The sequence below is a fragment of the Passer domesticus genome, chromosome 29, assembly GCF_036417665.1.
Source record: "Passer domesticus isolate bPasDom1 chromosome 29, bPasDom1.hap1, whole genome shotgun sequence".
NCBI lineage: Eukaryota > Metazoa > Chordata > Aves > Passeriformes > Passeridae > Passer > Passer domesticus.
Genome location: NC_087502.1, coordinates 3,315,904 through 3,334,206, shown reverse-complemented (window position 1 = coordinate 3,334,206; position 18,303 = coordinate 3,315,904). Strand labels below are relative to the sequence as shown.

Genomic DNA, 18,303 nt, shown 5'->3' with positions numbered 1-18,303 from the left:
CCTGGATATGTGCCCTTGGGCTGTGGGAGCTGTTCCATGGGCAGGTGGGCAAGCAGGAGGGAGGGACAGAGGTTGGGAGGGATAGTTGTGGCACTGCCTGCTGCAGTTTTCCCCAAGCATTTAGTGAGTGGTTCCTGTGTGGGAATGAGGGAGGCCCAGAGCCCTGGGCTGCTCCAGCAGCCCCTCCGGGGATGTTGCAAAAGGCATGGGAAGTGTGTGGAGAGTGACCAGGAGCCACAGGCTCCCACAGCCTTACCCAACCCCCTTGCAGTGCCCAGTTCCTTAAGGCAGAAAGGGATCCCAGCACACCATGGAAATGGTTCTGATCTCTGCTCCCTTTTAGATTGGGATCACAACTTAGATCACTTGGAAACACTGGTGAATGGTGGTTTGAAGACCTTGCCAGATGTTGGAGGCAAGTTCTCAATGTACATTTCCTGACAGAATAATCAGTGTCCGTGTGCAAGAGCTCAGTCAAGTGGCATTTCCCTTAAGTTCCTCTGAAGGTTGATCAGTTCAGGAAATCTTGCCCTGCTCCATTCTGGAGCTCTGAAGGATCCCACAGGATTGCTGTCAGTGGGAGAATTTAGCTGTCCATCTTCCTCCCGTGTGCAATGCCAGTGTGTCCTTCCATGTGCTCTGTGCAGCCAGGGAGAAGGGCAGAGAGGGAAGGGGCCGGGCCCAGGGCTGTGCCCCAGGGCTGAGCCTTTGGCAGCTCCTTTGCCAGCCCCAGGGAGCCTGAGCTGCTCCTGCTGCCACTGCCAAGCCCTGGCCCTGCCTGGGGCTGGCTTTAGAGCTGCTGGCAGCTCCAGGGAGTCCTTTCTGCCCCGTCTGCCCCGCAAGGGGCTCCTTCCAACCCAGTGTGGGGCCACTGCAGGCAGGAGGTCCCCCTGCTCCTGAGTGGGAGGCAGAGCTGAGGGAGTGCCTTGGAGGGCACCAATCACCCAAGTGCCCTCACCGGCACTCGGGCCTGAAGGAGAATCTTCAACAGTGTCACAGCAGCTCTTCTGTCCTGCCTTTATTTGCAGCTAACCTGGTTGGTGAAAGTGATCTGGCTTCCCAACCCACATTCAGGATTGAGTCTCTGGGAGATGCTGAGGGTAGGTCAAGACCTTTCCCCTGGGAGAGCTTCTGGCTCAAGAGCCCAAATCTTGGCCAAGGAGGCAGCGCTGCAGGTGCCAGCACAGAACCATGCACGTGTGTGCCCATGCCCTGCGCGATCCCCTCATGATTTCTGCTCAGTGCTGGCAGCTGCCTGGGGAAGGGAGGGCCCTCGCCCAGCCACAAAAGCGCAGATATTTTGTGAATCTTTTCCCCATTTTTGATAAGCATGCTGCCCTGAAGATGCCAGCAAAGAAATGGGGAATTGTTCCATCTGACCCAAGTGTCCTTTTTTGTTTCTCAAGTGATGGACCAAAAGGCAGGGCTGAAGGAGGTGTTTCCCCAAGGAAGCAGTGGCTCATTGGCAGCCCCAGCTGCAGGAAGGAAGGCGATGGCAGCCACGGGCACAGGCACAGCAGGTAATTGCTGTGCCGGGCTCAGCCCTGGGTGGGGCTGTGTGGCAGCAGCTCTTCCCCCAGGGCCTGCCCTTGCCCAGCCCGGCAGCAGCCAAAGCTGGAGGCGCCTCGGCTTCCAGGCCTCTGAAGCTGGTTCAGAGCCCCGGGGAAACGGGACTGGTGCAGCAACGTCCCTCGCGCTGCAGCTGCTGCGGAGCTGGCCCTGAGTGCCCAGAGGCCCAAGGCACAGGAGCAGCCCCGAGCGGGAGCCCTGCCACCAGCCCAGGGCCAGAGCCAGCCCTGGCTCCCGACTGAGCAGGGGCTGCGCTGGGTCCTGACAGGGCCTGAGCCTGTCCCCTGGGGCTGGGGGAGCTGTCACGGGGCAGGGAGGGCCAGGGGTGGCAGTGGCTGCTCAGGGATGGCTTTGGCCCGTGTCCCTGGCAGCAGCCACTGCCCAAGCAGCTGCGCTGCCCCCGGGCTCTCCTCCCGGCCTGCTGGGCTTTGTTGGGTGGCACAGCCTGTGCCCAGGGGCGGCAAGGTGCCTGCAGGCCCCAGCTTTGGGGAAACAGAGAATGTCCTGCCCGTATCCACCGTGCTGCCGGCTCAGCAGTGCAGCACAGCACGGGCTCACGCTCCCCATTGCTCCCACAGATGCAGCCGGCACCACAACACGTGTTCCTGATGCCCAGAAGGGCCTCGGAAGGGGCTTCTGCAGGGAGCAGGCTGCTGGGCAGCGTTAATGGCAGGCCTGCTTTTTTTGGATTTTATCTTCATCTTATGTTGGGTCCAAATTCATTTTTACTGCAAGAGAAAATGGTGAGTGTTTTCTTCATCTTTCCCTCAAACAGCTGCTTATGAAAATCTAATGCAGACAGGAAACATTCGCAGGGAGGCCGCAATGGAGTTGTGGCCAGTCCATGGTTGTCCAAATATCTCTGCTGAGGGTTCTGCTGCTGCCCAGTGCTTCCATTGGCCTCTTAATTGCTGGGCCTTGTCCTGGGGGGCCCGCTGGGGCTGCAGCCAGTGCTGGCTCCCACTGAGGCTGCCTGGCCAAGAGCAGCCCCAGGGGCACAGGGCAGAGGCAGAGGGAGGTGGGGAGAAGAAAGAGCAGGGCCGAGATTGACCTTGAGAGGCAGAGGCGCTCTGGGGCCCGCTCCTGGCCAGGGACCCTGCCCAGAGCCGTCCCTGCTGGCCTGTGCCAGCAGCTCCAGCCGTGCTGGGGAGCCTTGCCAGCTCTGGGCCCTGCTGTGCAGGAGGGTCCCTGTGTGTCACTGGCAGCTGGGGCCTCAGCCACCTCCTCTCTTCACACGGGAGCCTCTGGACTGCAGCTGAAGGACAGTGGCTGCATCTCACGCCCAGAGAACTTGAGTAGCTCCTCCAGCAGTTATAAGAACCTGGGCAGCCCCATCAAAAGCCCTCAGTGGACAACCCCAGAACAGCTGGCCTAGAGGAGGCAATCAGCCAATCCCTGTGGAAATCCCAGTGCCACCTCCACTCCCTACAGGAATCCCTGAGCCGCCTCCGCTACCCATGGGGATCTTCAAGATGCCTCCACCCCCTCCCAGTCCATCTCCGCCTGCGCGGCAATCCAGAACCAGTTCAGCACCTTCCATACCCAGCTGAGACCACCCCCTCCTGATTGCCCAAAACGCTCAGACCTGCCCTCCAAATGACACTGAAAGAGCCTCCATGCCACACCACCTACCCCCATTCCAGGGCAGGGTTTGGCCCAGATCTTCTGATGCAATAAAGTGATGGGGCTGTCACCCCAGGGTCCAGGTGAGAGCAGCAGCAAAGCCCACCCGACAGCAGCACTGGCTGAGCTCCATGCCCCGGAGCGGCCGTGGGTGCCCACGGTGGGGGCAGGCAGGAGCCAGGCAGGGGCTGCTGTGACCAGTGGCAGGGCCCCGAGGGGATGGGGGAGCCCATGCTGAGCGTCCCTGGGCTGAGGGCACATTTCCTTCTGTGGCATCGTCTAGGCCTGGACCTCCTCCAAGGCCATGCCCAGGAAAAGAGGAAAGCCATCAAGAGCATCTCCAGGAACACAGCCTGACCAGCAATGTCAGTAGGCAAAACACAAATTTTGCTGAGCAATGGCTCATTGATGAAGCAAAACATTTACATTTGGGGCAATCCATTCATACAGATGGGGGCACACTCTGGGGGTACAGCTAAGGGCATGAGGTCACAACAGGCTCAGGGGTCACAGGAGGCTGAGGACACAGCAGGCCCTGAGGTCACAGAGGTGCCAGAGCCCCGTGGTTGCACAGCAGCACAAGGAGCCAGCAGTCAGTCCTTGAGCACAACTGTTGCGGCAGCAGCGGCGGTGGCAGCAGCGGTGCTGACGTTGGGACAGCGGTGGCAGGACAGCGGTGGCAGCAAGAGCTGCGGGACTGGCAGAGGGCAAGGCACCATGGCCCTTGCTCGGCGCCTCCTACTCCTGCTCCTCCTGTCCGTGGCCCTGCCTGACAGGGCTGCCCAGGCTGCTCCTCTGCAAGCGCGGGGAGCAGGTGAGCCGGCAGCCTGGCTCCCCTTTCCCGGCACAGCACTCCCTGCTCCCCGGGAAGCGCTGGGGATGGTTTTGCCCAGGGCTTTAGGGAGGGTTTCCTCTGTGGGAGTGAGACAGCCCCCACGGGCCCTGGGCTCCTCCAGCCACCACTCCAGGGATGTTGCACAGGGCCTGCAAAGAGGGTGGAGAGTGACCAAAGCCATTCCAGAGCTCCCCAGACCCCTATGCAGCTTTGGCCTTGTCCACTGACATCTGGCAGCCAAGGCCTTACCTGACCCCCTTGCAGTGCCCAGTTCCTCAAGACAGAGGGGGATCCCAGAACACCATGGAAATGGTTCTGATCTTTGCTCCCTTCTAGACTGGGATGGTGTCATGGAGTATCTAGATGCCCTATCAGATAATGACTTGAAACCCCCGGAGAATGCTGGAGGTAAGTTCTCTGTGAGCCTTTCAGAGAAAATACTCTGTGTCCATGCGACAAGAGCTCAGTCATATGGCATTTCCCTCAACATAATCTCAGGATTGAAAGAATCTCAAAAATTTGCTGCTCCCCACTGAGGCTCTGAGGGATCCCACAGGATCACTGTCACTGGGAGGAAGGAGAATTTAGCTGTCCATCTTCCTCCCGTGGCCAATGCCAGTGTGTCCTTCTGTGTGCTCTGTGCAGCCAGAGAGAAGAGCAGAGAGGGAAGGGGCCGGGCCCAGGGCTGTGCCCCGGGGCTGAGCCTTTGGCAGCTTCTTTGCCAGCCCCAGGAGCCTGAGCTGCTCCTGCTGCCACTGCCAAGCTCTGGGCCTGCCCGGGGCTGGGTTTAGAGCTGCTGGCAGCTCCAGGGAGTCCTTTATGCCCTGACTGCCCTGCAAGGGGCTCCTTCCATCCCAGTGTGGGGCCACTGCAGGCACGTGCTCCCCCTGCCCCTGCTCCTGAGTGGGAGGCAGAGCTGAGGGAGTGCCTTGGAGGGCACCAATCACCCAGGTGCCCTCACTGCCACTCGGGCCTGAAGGAGAAATTCAATCACTTTCCATTAAGGTCTTCCTGGATGGAAGAACCAAGACACAGGAGACAGCAAGTCGCTGGAGGCAGCCAAACTTCTGGACAAGATGCTGAGTGACCTGGAGAGACGTCGTGGTGGGTGCATTTCCCTCATGCTTCCCCTGCAACTCAGCAGCTGGGGGCTTTGTCTGCACATCTGGAGACGCCGTGCCCGGCTCAGCGGGAAGGGATCCATGGCAGCCTCACTGCCCCGCTGCTGCTGCTGCTGCTGCTGCTTCCAGCCCTGCAGGGCTGTTTCCCAGCCTGGCCTGGCTGCAGCTTCCTCCTAGCCCCTGCAGGAAGGCGTTTGGCATCAGCTGACAGGCTGCCCAAACTGCACCATTGGGCTGAGATCCCCTGCAATTTCCCAGTCACCAGGCAGATCAGGAATGGCAGCTGTTTGGACAAGAGAGTGCCCTGTCCAATCCCAAAAGTTTTTATGATTTCCAGATCCTTATCCATCAATTTGACCAGTATTGTCTCCTGAAGATTCCAACTCCCAGAAAGGGGAACATCTGCACCTAATCCAACTGTTCCCTTTTCTTTCTGCAGAGATGAAACGAAAGGCTCTGCTGAAGACTGAGTTTCCCAGAGGAAGCAGTGGATCATTGGCAGCCTCTGCTGCAGGAAGGGAGACGATGCCAGGCACAGGCCCAGGAGGTAATTGCTGTGCCTCTGGGCCTGAGGCCTGCTGAGGATTCAGCTGCTCTCTGCTGCTGTGTGTCAGTGCGTGCCCCTCCAGGGATGTTTCACAGGGCCTGCAATGAGGGTGGAGAGTGGCCAGAGGCAGTCCAGAGATCCCCAGGCCCCTGTGAAGCTTTGGCCTTGTCCACTGACATCTGGCTCCCATGGCCTTACCCGACCCCCTTGCAGTGCCCAGTTCCCAAAAGCAGAGGGGGACCCCAGCACACCATGGAAATGGTTCTGATCTATGCTCCCTTTCCTAGGTGAGGGTGCTGGGATAGGTTCTCCAGCAGCTGGGATGGAAGGTGGTTTGGAACCCTTGGGAGCTTCTGCAGGTAAGTTCTCAACTTCCCCTCAGAGAATAATCATTGACAAACTGTCAGGAACCAGGTGACAGGAGCTTGTGTGGCTGTTGAGTTACAGGTGTGTCTGCAGGGAGGACTTTTCAAGCTCCAGGGCTGGTTGCTGCACACAAGCCCAGCTCCCATGGCAGGGGTGAGTAGGTTACCCCTGCTGTCCCCACAGGCTGAGCCCTGCTTCTGTGGAATCCATTTCTGGAGAAATGGAAATACTTTGTCTTAAGGTCCTCTGAGAGGGAGGAAAAAACCTATAAAACAGAGTGAGTCCCTGGAGGAATCCAAACGACTGGACCAAATCTTGACTGAACAGGAGAGACAACGTGGTGGGTGCATTTCCCTCATGCTTCCCCTGGGACTCAGCAGCCGGGGGCTTTGGCTGCACATCTGGACACGCTGTGCCCGGCACAGTGGGAAGGGATCCATGGCAGCCTCGCTGCCCCGCTGCTGCTGCTGCTGCTTTGACGCCCTGCAGGGCTGTTTTCCAGCCTGGCCTGGCTGCAGCTTCTGCCCAGCCGCTGCAGGAAGGCATTTGGCATCAGCTGACAGGGAGCCCAAACTTCACCAAAGGGCATGCACACCCTGAGATCCCCTGCAACTTCCTGGTCTCTGGGTAGATCTGGAAAGGCAACTATTTGGAGAAGGGAGGGCCCTGGAGCAGCCCCAAAAGCCTAGGCCTTTCCCTGATACTTATCCATATCATTGACACGTAGTGTTTCCTGAAGATGCCACCACCCTAATCGGGAATGGTTCCACCAGATCCAGCTGTCCTTTATCCTTTCTCCAGACATGGACCAAAAAGGTTTGCGGAAGGCAGCACTTCCTGGAGGAAGCGATGGCTCAGTGCCAGCCACCGATGCACAAAGAGAGGAGATGCCAGACAGTGCCACAGAAGGTGATTGCTGTGCCAGGCTCAGCCAGGCTCAGCAGTCCTGCTGGGCTCCTTCCATGGGAGACACGTCCCAAAAGCTGGGAGCAGCTGCACAGGGTGGCCATGGTGGGGAAAGGGCAGAGGGGGAGTGCAAGGCTCCCATGCCTCCTGACGGGGTCTGAGCCTGTCCCCGGGGGCTGGGGGAGCTGTCATGGGGCAGGGAGGGCCAGGGGTGGCAGTGGCTGCTCAGGGATGGCTTTGGCCCATGTCCCTGGCAGCAGCCACTGCCCAAGCAGCTGCGCTGCCCCCGGGCTCTCCTCCCGGCTTGCTGGGCTTTGTTGGGTGGCACAGCCTGTGCCCAGGGGCGGCAAGGTGCCTGCAGGCCCCAGCTCTGGGGGAAACAGACAACGTCCTGCCCGTATCCACCTTGCTGCCAGCTCAGCAGTGCAGCACAGCACGGGCTCACGCTCCCCATTGCTCCCACAGACGTTATCAATGAAACAGGAATATATGCCCCGGATCCAGTGCGCCTCCCAAGAATTGTCTGCCCCCAGGATGTGCGCAGGTCCTGCATGTTAGGCACGGTGGTGACAGTGATCACTGTGCCACTTGTGCTAATAGGCTGCTATCTTGGCATTCGCAAGCTGTACGAGCTCAGACGGTCAGTTGTTGATTTTCCTCCACAGTTTTCTTATAACTCTGCTCCTGCATAGGTAGCCTGACTGGGAGTCATGCTACTGTGGAGTTGTGGCCATGGTTGTCCAAATAACTCTGCTGAGGGTTCTGCTGCTGCCCAGTGTTTCCAGTGGCCTCTCAATTGCTGGGCCTTGTCCTGGGGCCCGCTGGGGCTGCAGCCAGTGCTGGCTCCCACTGAGGCTGCCTGGCCAAGAGCACAGGGCAGAGGCAGAGCAAGTTCTCCACAGTATTTGGGCAGCACAGCTCAGGACAGGACAGGACAGGACAGGAGAGGACAGGGCAGTGCTTATTTAGTAGCTCATGTAAAGTTTCATGGTAACAGTGGTGTTGCAGATCAAGCAAATTTGCTCCAGATCAGTGTTAAAATAAATCCAACGTGATGAAGGTTTGGATTTGGCCATGAGACTTTGCTCTTTGTGTGAGCCCTACTCTGGACTGATTCCCAGTCAGTCTTGGAGCAGGTTTTGGACAAAGGCTCATCCCAGCCCTGAGCCTTGGCAGTTCTCTGGCCTCAAAGGGACAGCTGAGGCTGCACTGCACATGACTGGGGTTCAGGGCTCCATTATCAAAGAGCTTTGAGATGTTTCAATCACTGTATTCTTACTAGATAGTTTTTGTTATGAAGTTCATTCATTAGATTTTAAATCTTAATTGTAATAAAACTTCTTTTCCAGTGCTTTTTCCAGTTATTTGATATAGTCAGTGATGGCCTAAGTATTCCATGGCTGAATTAAAAGATTGTAAGTATTATAAAATGAAATCATGTTGACACTCTTATGTCTTTCAGAGACTCCTGAAATTTATGTTGGTTTGATGTGACCAACAGAAGAGTTTGGCTCTGCTTTTAATTGAAACAAGCAGCAGAGCTGGAACCTGTTGAAAACAGTCTCTTCACTTCATAGCTAAAGCCAACTGTTAGGGTTCTTTATTGAGGAATATACTATCTACATTTCATGTATATACTCCTGACAAGTAGCTGATAGAAATGAGGGATTTGGACTCTTTGGGAAGTACTGACCAATTGGGCATTGGCTCTCTGAAGCTCAGTCTGTAATAACCAATCCTTTTCAGAAGAGAATGTTCAGTTTCTTCCTGGCCCTCACACTCTTGCATTTGCATTGAAAAACACTTCTCAAAAGAAATTTACAACAGCTCTTTGTGGTCCCTTAGTTGACTTTTCTCTCTTTCTCCACAGACGCCAATGATAACATGGATGATTCCATTAAAAAGCTGGAAAGCAGCTCCTGGAGAAGAGGACATACATCTGCTCCCACCCTCTGGACAGGCCCTTCTAATTCCTCCCTGAGAGCAGGCACTCATAAATGTCAGTCAGGGAGGAATTGGCTGCAGTTCCAGTACTTAGTATCTTAAAAGCATCTGCTATTTAATGTATTTGTTAAATATAACAGTATAAAATAAAATCTCTTTCTAATTAAAACTTCATTCGAGAAGGATAAGAAAAGAGATTTTTTTTTTTTTTTTTAAAGCTGCTCATTCAATGAGCAAGGCTGAAAAACTTGGGGAATGAGAACAGTTCTGTTTGGGAGGCGCCTCCAGCTCTCTTGTCCAGCAGCACCATCAGGACATTGAGTTCCCAGTGTCCAGGCATGGTTTTGCTGTCGCCCTGAGGGACACCACTGGTCACTGACATCCATCGGGCCTCTGAGCCATTGTCCACAACCCCCTGGATGTGACCAGGCAGGCAATGCCTCATTCTCCAAACTGTGCCTCCATCAGATCCATAGCTCACCAAACGCGGGACAAGGGTGCTGGGCAGGGCTGATGTGGCCAGGGCATTACAGAAGTGCAGAGTGGTGGCATCTGGAGCTCTTCCCTTGTGCACTGAGGCAGCCACTCCATCATGGAAGGCCTCTGGCTTGGTCAGGCAGCACAGACCCACCGTGTGCTCCTCAAGGTTTCCTTTGGCATATCAAAGCATTGAAGAGCTCGGATGGTTTCCCCCGCTGTGTTATTGACTGACTGTGTCCTTTGAGGACCACAAGAGGAAGCAGAGCCTTCCATTGCACATGAAGAGCAAATGGTGAAGTCAAGGCTTCACCCTTTCCTATGAAACAAAAGGGCTGTGTGATTCAGGGCCCTCCCAAGGTGCCAAACTTCCAGCTGGGAAGCTGCTGACAGGAGGGAGTGGGGTACTCGTCTCCAGCCAGAGATCACTCACTCCTCAGCATCGTGGGCTGTGGCTGACAGTGCCTGAGGAGCTCAGAAATCCTTGGATGTGATCTCCTGGCCCAGTATGCAGAACACAGAGCAGTGCGCTCGACTGGGGGGACTGGCCCAGCCCTTGGACACAACTGCCAGGCAGGACAAGCTCCCTCCCCAGAAAGGAAAAGTCCAGCCCTGAGATCCATCTCCACCTGGCTGCAGCAGCGTCACGAGGCCGTCCCAAAACCCATCCCGCCACAACGAGACCCTCTGCCCCCAAGCCCCCTGGTCCTGTTCCCCAGCCAGGACTGAAGGTGGGCAGCCCTTGCCTGGCAGGGCAGGGCTTGGCCCACATTTTATGTTCAAATGAAGAGATGGAGTTGTCGCAACTATGTCCGGGTGGTAGCAGCAGCAAAGCCCACCCGGCAGCAGCAGTGGCTGAGCTCCATGCCCAGGAGCAGCCGTGGATGGCCACGGTGTGGGCAGGCAGGAGCCAGGCAGGGGCTGCTGTGCCCAGCGGCAGGGCCCCGAGGGGATGGGGGAGCCCATGCTGAGCGTCCCTGGGCTGAGGGCACATTTCCTTCTTTGGCATCAGCTGGGCCTGGACCTGAAGAGGCACAAAGAGATATTTTGGGGTCCCTGATGAGGGTCCCAGGAATCCTGCATGTTTTAAATGAATTAGCTTTTTTTTATTATTAAGGAGAATTTATTCCATAATTAAAATACAGTTGTAGAAAGTCCAGAAGCAAATATCAGATTGGCCCTGAACCAGGCTAACAGCGTCAGGTGAGACAGGTGGGGCATTTCTCTCCTCTGTGCATCACGAAGGGACAGCTCTCACAAAGTGTTTCTGTACATTTCCAAGCTCCAAGGATTGTGGGGGGCAGGTGTTGTTCTGCTTTCTTATGGTTGTTCTTATCCTTTTTGCATATTCATGTAGTTTTTCCTTCTTGCTGCAGCTCTTGCTGAGAGTTTCCTCAAAACTGGTAAATAATTCACTTTCTTAGAGAAAAATCTCCTGCACCCTTCTCCAGAGGATCCCTCCCAGTCCTGTGTCCAAGCCATTTATGGAGATGTTGGGGAGCACAGGGCCGAGGATGGAGCCCTGCAGAACCCCACTAGTGACCGGTGCCAGCCTGATGCCACCCCAGTCACTGTCACCCTTTGTGCCCAAGCCTTGTGCCCATTGTCACCCAGCACACGGCAGGTTTATCCAGCTGGGGCTGGATAAACACTTTGTCCTGAAGGATCCTGGCAGAGACAGTCTGGAAAGCCTTGCTGGAATGCAGATTCTCCACCTACACCCCGTGGGCAGCCAGGGGGTCACCATGTCCCAGGAGGAATCCGAGACGCGCTGGCTCCGACCGGCCGGCCTCGTCCTCCAGGGCTTTGCAGCAGCTCCCAGGAAAATCTTTTCCAGGATTTTTCCAGGAAGTGAGACTGAAAGGCTTGTACTGGTCCCGTGCAGCTCCTGTACTGGTCTCCTATCGGCCTGTGCTGGTCTTTAATGTTCCCTTACTGGTCCCGGTCTGTTCCGTACCAGTGTGTACTGGTCCCATCCTGGTTCCATATGGGTCCTCACTGCTCTCATCCTGATTCCATACTGGTCCTGCAATGGCCCATTCCTGCTCCAGTACTGGTCCCACACTGGCCTGTACTGGTCACATTCTGCTCCTGCAGTCACCCACAGTGCTCTCATACTGGCCCAGTGCTTGCCTGTAGTGGCCTATACAGCTCCTTACTGGTTCCCATACTGGTCCAGTACAATCCAGCACTGGCTCATGCAGGGCTCTGCTGGCCCCATGCTGCTGCCGTACTGCTCCACAGTGTTTGTACAGTGCTCACACTAGCCCTCACACTGGGCTGTACTGGCCTGCACTGCTCCCACACTGGTTTGTGCTGTTCTCCACTGGCTCCTACTGGTTTGTACTGGCCTGTGTTTGTCTGCACTGGCCCATCATGTTCCAGCAGCAGTCCCATAAAGGTCCTGCATTTGCTTGGCTTGGTCTCTACTGGTCCCACACTGCCCTGTACTGGTCCTACATCAGTCCAATACTGGTCAAGTACTGGTCCCATCCTGGTGTCATACTGGTCCCATGCTAGCCCTACTGGCTGCATACTGGTCCTGTGCTGGTCTAGTACCAATCCCCTCCTGTTTCCATACTGGTTCTTACTGGTCCCATACTGGTTCAATACCAGCCCTTTTAATCATTTTGGAAGCAACTGAGCCATTTGGAGTGGGAGTGGAATAATTTTGGAGCTGCTCCATTTTTAGGAGTCATTGAAAAATTTTGAGTAATTATGTAAGTTTGAGTGATTACTCAGATCTTGAGGCAGGTTCTCTGCAGGAATAGAGTTTGGTCTTTGGGACCTTTTCCTCTTTTTCCCCTGTTATGTTTTAATCCCAGAACTGATAGATGAACAGAAGGAATTTGAAGTCAGCACCTGGAAATTCACTCTGGAAGAGATAATTCCCATTGCTGCGCAGTACAGTGAGAAAGGTAAATCCAATGTGATCAATGCATCTTTCCCTTCACCTGTGTTAAATTTGAGGTGGTTTTTGGGATTTTCCCAGTTCCAGTATCTCATGCTGCTCATTCAAAGGGTCTGGCAATTCAGGCTGACGAATTCCCACATCCTAGAGAGCTGCAATGTTCCTGTTTAATCCCAAAAATCATCCAAAAGAAAGACTCCAGGGGAGATTTAGGTGTAAAATTGTGGATTATTTCAGAAAGCACCAACTGCACCTAGAGCAATCCCAAAGGTACCTGTGGGCAGGTGGGCACACACAGGTGTGATGGAGCTGGGCGGGATCAGGCCAGGAATCAGATGCTGATTTTGTGATTTACAGCAGGATTTCTCCCCTGATCCCAGTTCCCAGTGTTGTGGTGGTGCCAGGTGTGCTGGTGGTGGGTCTGGAACCCTCAAACTGGGATCTGGGACCCCTAAACTGGGGTTTGGATCACTCAAATTAAGGGTTCAAGACCTGGACTCCTAAACTGGGGTCAGAGACCTTCCAGCTTTAATCTGGAATCTTTAAACTGGGTGTGGGACTCTCAAACTGAGAACTGGTACCCCCAAATGGGGGTCTGCAGCCCTCCAGCAGGATCTGGGATACTCACACTGGGGTTTCAGCTCTCCAAAATGGGTCTGGACCCCCCCACCCACCTGGAGTTTGGGCCCCTCAAAGAGGGGTTTGGGATTCTCCAGCTGGGTGTGGGACCCTCAAACTGAGATCTGGGACGCCTAAACTGGGTCTGAGCCCTTTAAACTCTTGTCCCAACTATGGGCTCATTCCCCAGGTGCAAATTCCCACATCAAGGCAAAGGATTTTTATTTTTCATTCCAAATACTCAGGGAGGAGATGGGAGTTCCTTACAAAAGGCCCATCCCAGACGGAGCAGCAGAACTGACACTGGTTTGGAGTAGGGGCTCAACAGGTCAGTGGTCACACCCCCCCCTTTTGTTGGTTCTAAAGTGGCTGGTTTTGCATCGAGTGCAAAACCTGAGGGTTTTGAGGGTGGCACCCTGAAAAAACTGGAGGGACATGGGGGAGTGAGGTAGGGGTTTATTTGGGTGTACAAAGAGAAACGGGGGAAGGGGACACCTCAGGATGGAATTTTGGGTCCACCTTAGAGGGGGGAGGTGAGTGAGAGGACCCCAGGATGGAGATTTGGGATCCCCAGGGTGGGCTTTGTGGGGTCTCAGGGGAGATTTGGGGTCCCAGGGTAGGATTTGGAGGGACCCACGGTGGATTTTTGGGATTCCAGAATTGATTTAGGGGTTCCAAGATAGATTTTGAGGTCCAAAATGGATTTTGTGAGTCCCAAGATGGATTTTGGAGTCCCAGAATGTGGGAAGGTCTCAGGCACTGGTGCCTCTGGCAGATAGGAGGACTCAGTGCCAGATTTTACAATCCCCTCAGCAGGGGGACCTTTGGGATTTGAGGATTCCCAGGGTGGATTTTGGATTTTCACAGTGAGTTTTGCTCTCCCTGGGATTGATTTGGGCATCTCAGGTTGGGTTTTGGGGTTGTGGAGTAGGTTTTTGTAGTCCCAGGTTGGATTTTGGGGGTTCTAGGGTGGGTTTTCAGGGTCCTGGGATAGATTTTAGGGTTCCAGCCCCCACAGTGCAAAGTCCAGGGCGGGGGCACTGTGGGTCAGACACCCCATGGACACCACGTCGATGTGGGGCCCCAAGAACTGGGGGAGGGTCTCCAAAACGATGCCCCCACTGGCCTCCACCATCACCCCGGGGTGTGCAGCCTTGACCTGCGCCGCCGCCGCCTGCAGCTCCTGGGGGGGACACCCCGTGAGCAGGGAGCACGCCCTCCCCAAAATTTGGGGACACGCGGGACATCAGGATGTACAATGCTCAGGAATCCTGGCATGCAGCCAAAGACCCCTGCGGCTTTGAGTTCCACCCATGGAGCAAATTACCAACTTTATATGAAGAATAACGAGTCATAAAATTTTAAGCAGCATAACAGTAGTTGTCACAGGGTGAAAGGTAGAATTTGGAAGAATTTTACTATGGGGGTCCAGGGGACAAGATGGAGGGATTTGGGCGTTCTCCTGTTCTTCTTCCTTCTTCTTCCTAGCCTCCATCTTCTTGGTGATGGTAGCACCGTAGGATTGGTGTAAAGTAGAAAGTCACTGTCCAACATAGATGATAGGTAATGGAAAATAACTGCAAATAAAGTACATGTAGTTTTTAGTATAAAGAGATTGCACCGCCTCAGGGCAGAGTAGCGTGCCTCGGACTGACCTGCTGAACAGACCTCGGCAGGCCAGACAGAAAATGCTTTAGATAAGAAATAATAAACAACCTTAAGAACGCAAGCTGAAGACTTCTGACTCCTTCTTTGACAGCTGGGTTGGAAAAAGAGACTTTTAACACACCTCGGGCTCACCTTGACCAGAGGAGATCCTGAGAGGGCAGGCGCACGAGAGCAGCACTGGCAACACCAAGTGCTGCTGCTGCTCCTGGGCACAGCTGCTGTGCCAGCACTGATCTGCCCCAGCTCTGCACACAGACATTGCTGCTGCAGCTCCAGAGAAGGCAACAAAAGGGCATCTCTGGTGGGAAATACTTTCTTTCATTTAAAACCACTGAGAGTGCAGCCCCTCACTGACACAGTCTGTGGCCACAGGGAAGGTGGAGAGAAACAAAATGAGCAATGGCACAAACAACGGCATTTCTTTGTGGACAATATTAAGAAGGAAAACAAAGAAATAGGGCATCCAAAATGAAACTAACAAGGCAGTATCTAAAATTACTTCTATTACAAGAGATTTGCAGAAACTGGCCAGCAGTTCAGTGTTTCTGAAACCTCCACTCATCACTCTCAACACTGCAGCCTTGAGCTCCTGGTTCCTCAGGCTGTAGATGAGAGGGTTCAGGGCTGGAGGCACCACTGAGTACAGAACTGACACCCCCAGATCCAGGGATGGGGAGGACATGGAGGAGGATTCAGGTAGGCAAAGGCTGCAGTGCTGAGGAATAGGGTGAGCATGGCCAGGTGAGGAAGGCAGGTGGAAAAGGCTTTGTGCTGTCCCTGTTCAGAGGGGATCCTCAGCACAGCTCTGAAGATCTGCACGTAGGAGAAAACAATGAACACAAAGCATGCAGAGGCTAAAAAGACACTAATCATGATAAGCCCAAGTTCTCTGAGGTAGGATTTGGAGCAGGAGAACTTGAGGATGTGTGGGATTTCCCAGAAGAACTGGCCCAAGGCATTGCCCTGGCACAGGGGCAGGGAAAATGTATTGGCCATGTGCAGCAGAGCAGTGAGAAAGGCACTGGCCCAGGCAGCTGCTGCCATGTGGGCACAAGCTCTGCTGCCCAGGAGGGTCCCATAGTGCAGGGGTTTGCAGATGGACACGTAGCGGTCAAAGCACATGATGGTCAGGAGGAAATACTCTGCTCCATTGAAGAAGATAAACAGAAAGAGCTGTACAGCACATCCTTTGTAGGAGATGGTGCTGGTGTCCCTGAGGGAATTGTGCATGGCTTTGGGGACAGTGGTGCACATGGAGCCCAGGTCACTGAGGGCCAGGTTGAGCAGGAAGAAGAACATGGGCGTGTGCAGGTGGTGGCTGCAGGGGCAGAGCCCCAGTGTTTCACAGGCAGATGAGAGCTGGCCCTCAGGAAGCCAAAGGAAGCTGGACAGTCCTGGCAGATTTTGTCTGGGAGCTATCCTTGGATATAAGGAATTTTGGAGGCAGATTCCCAATTGTGGCCATAGACACCTGGACTTCAAAGATGCTTTTTTCAATGGAAAGAAAAACACATCCCTCCAGTGTTTTGAAGGCAGGTAAGAGGTGGCCCCCAAGATGCCAAGGCCATCCAGAGCTGTCTTTGCTGGCAGGTTTCCTATGGGAACAGTCTTCAGATATAATCAGATATAGAGGTAGAATCCCAATTTCAGCCATGAACCCCTGGAGGAGAGGGAGAGTTCTTTCCCACTGGAAGGAAAGCACAGAACTCCAGAGTTTTAGGGGAAGATGAGAAGCAACCCTCAACATGCCATCTCAGCTGCACCAGTCAGGCCCAGCCAACCAGACCTGTTCCATGTTCTTGGATCCTTGGGGCCCTGCAACATCACAATTGCCCTTTGGTTCCACAAGTCCCCATAGTATCACAAGAGATCTTTGTTTCCATGAGGCCCAGTGATATCACAATGGTCTCCTTGGCTCTGCAGTGCCACAATGGCCCCTTGCTTCCATGAGGCCTTGCAGTGTCAAAATGGTTTTCCTTGGTTCCATGGGACTGTGCAGAGTGCCACAATGGTCCCTTGGTTCTATTGGGCTCCCCAGGATCACAATGGCCCCTTGGTTCCACAAGGCTTGGCTGTGGCACACTGGCCCCTTGCTTCCTTGGGGACCCATTGGTGTCACAATGGCCCCTTGGTGCCATGGGGACCTAGAATGCCAGAATGGTCTCATTGCTTCCACGAGGCCCTGCAGTGTCACAGAGAGCTCCTTGGTTCCACAAAGCCCTGCAAACCCCTTGATTCAACACGGCCTCAAAGTGTCAGAATGGTCTCCAGGATTCTATGAGGTCCTGCAGTGTCACAAGGGCACCTTGCTTCCATGAGGCCCTGAAATATGGAATGGCGCCTTGATTCCATTGGGCTCCTCACTGTTACATGAGTTCTTAGTTCCATGGAGCCCTGCACTGTCACATGGCCCCTTGGTTCCAAAGGGTCACAAACTATTGTAATGTTCTCCATGATCCCATGAGGTCCCTCAATGTCACAATGGACTTTTGGTTCCATGAGCTTTCATAACGCTCAACAGCAGTCTCCTTGGTTCTGCAGTGTAATAACTGACCCGTGGTTCCATGAAGTGCCTGGCCTCCCACAGCTTCTCAGGGACCTTTTTCCCCCTCAAGGTCCCTAATAGCCCTTCATGGCCCCTCAGAGCCCCTTATGGCCCCTCAAATCTCCTCATGACCCCTCACAACCCTTCACAGCTCATGGCCCCTCATGACCCATCACAGCCCTCAGAGCTCTCATGTCTCCTCACAACCCCTCACAGCACTCACAGCTCCTCACAGCTCCTGATGGCTCCTCACAGCCCCTCACAGCCCCTCATGGCTCCTCATGGCCCTCATGGACCCTCACAGCTCCTCATAGCCCCTCATAGCCCTCACGGCCCCTCATAGCCCCTCACAGCACTCATGGCCCATCACAGACCTCATAGCCCTGCACAGATCCTCATAGCTCCTCACGTCTCCTTACAGCCCCTCACAGTCTCTCATGGCTCCTCACAGCCCCTCATGGCTTCTCATGCTGCGTCATGGCCCCTCACAGCTCCTCACAGCCCTCATAGCCCCTCACAGCACTCACAGCCCCTCATGGCCCCTCACAGCCCTCACAGCCCCTCATGGCCCCTCACAGCCCTCACAGCCCTTCATGGCCCCTCACAGCCCTTCATGGCCCCTCACAGCCCCTCACAGTCCCTCATGGCCCCTCACAGTCCCTCATGGCCCCTCACAGCCCCTCATGGCCCCTCACAGCCCTCACAGCCACTCATGGCCCCTCACAGCCCCTCATGGCCCCTCACAGCCCCAGGCCTGGGGCTCCTCCCAAAGGAGAAGGGGTCAGGCCCTGCTTGTTCTCCTTTGATTTTGGTCCCTTCACAGCGACCAGTAAAGAAAGGCTGAAATGGAGCCTTTCCTCAGCGTTTCCCTCAGGGTTAATTGTGGGCTGAAGCTCTGTGCTGGCGCTGGCCCCAGCACCAACATCCCTGCAGCCGCCAGGCCTTTGCTGTCCCCCCGTGTCCGTCGCTGTCCCCGAGTCCCGCCCGGCTCTGGCAGCAGCAGCAGCAGCCGCAGCGCAGCGGGCGCCGGCCCGGCCCAGCCGGGGCTCCCGGGCAGGAGCAGCAGCAGCGCCAGCCCCTTCCCGCCTGCTCCTGCCTCGGCTTCCAAGGGCTTTTTCCAGCTGAATCCTGGAGTAGAGCAACCAGCACCCACACACAGCCCTGACTCCTCAG

General features: G+C 55.0%; 1 long non-coding RNA gene across 1 annotated transcript; it reads right to left on the bottom strand.

Moving 5' to 3' along the window:
• Window positions 1-14,315: 14,315 nt before the first annotated feature.
• LOC135287474 (uncharacterized) lies at window positions 14,316-17,654 on the bottom strand. Its single transcript, XR_010351156.1, has 2 exons — window positions 16,372-17,654; window positions 14,316-14,494 (listed from the first exon to the last, which is right to left on the bottom strand). It is a non-coding gene; the product is annotated as an uncharacterized LOC135287474 (long non-coding RNA).
• Window positions 17,655-18,303: the final 649 nt, after the last annotated feature.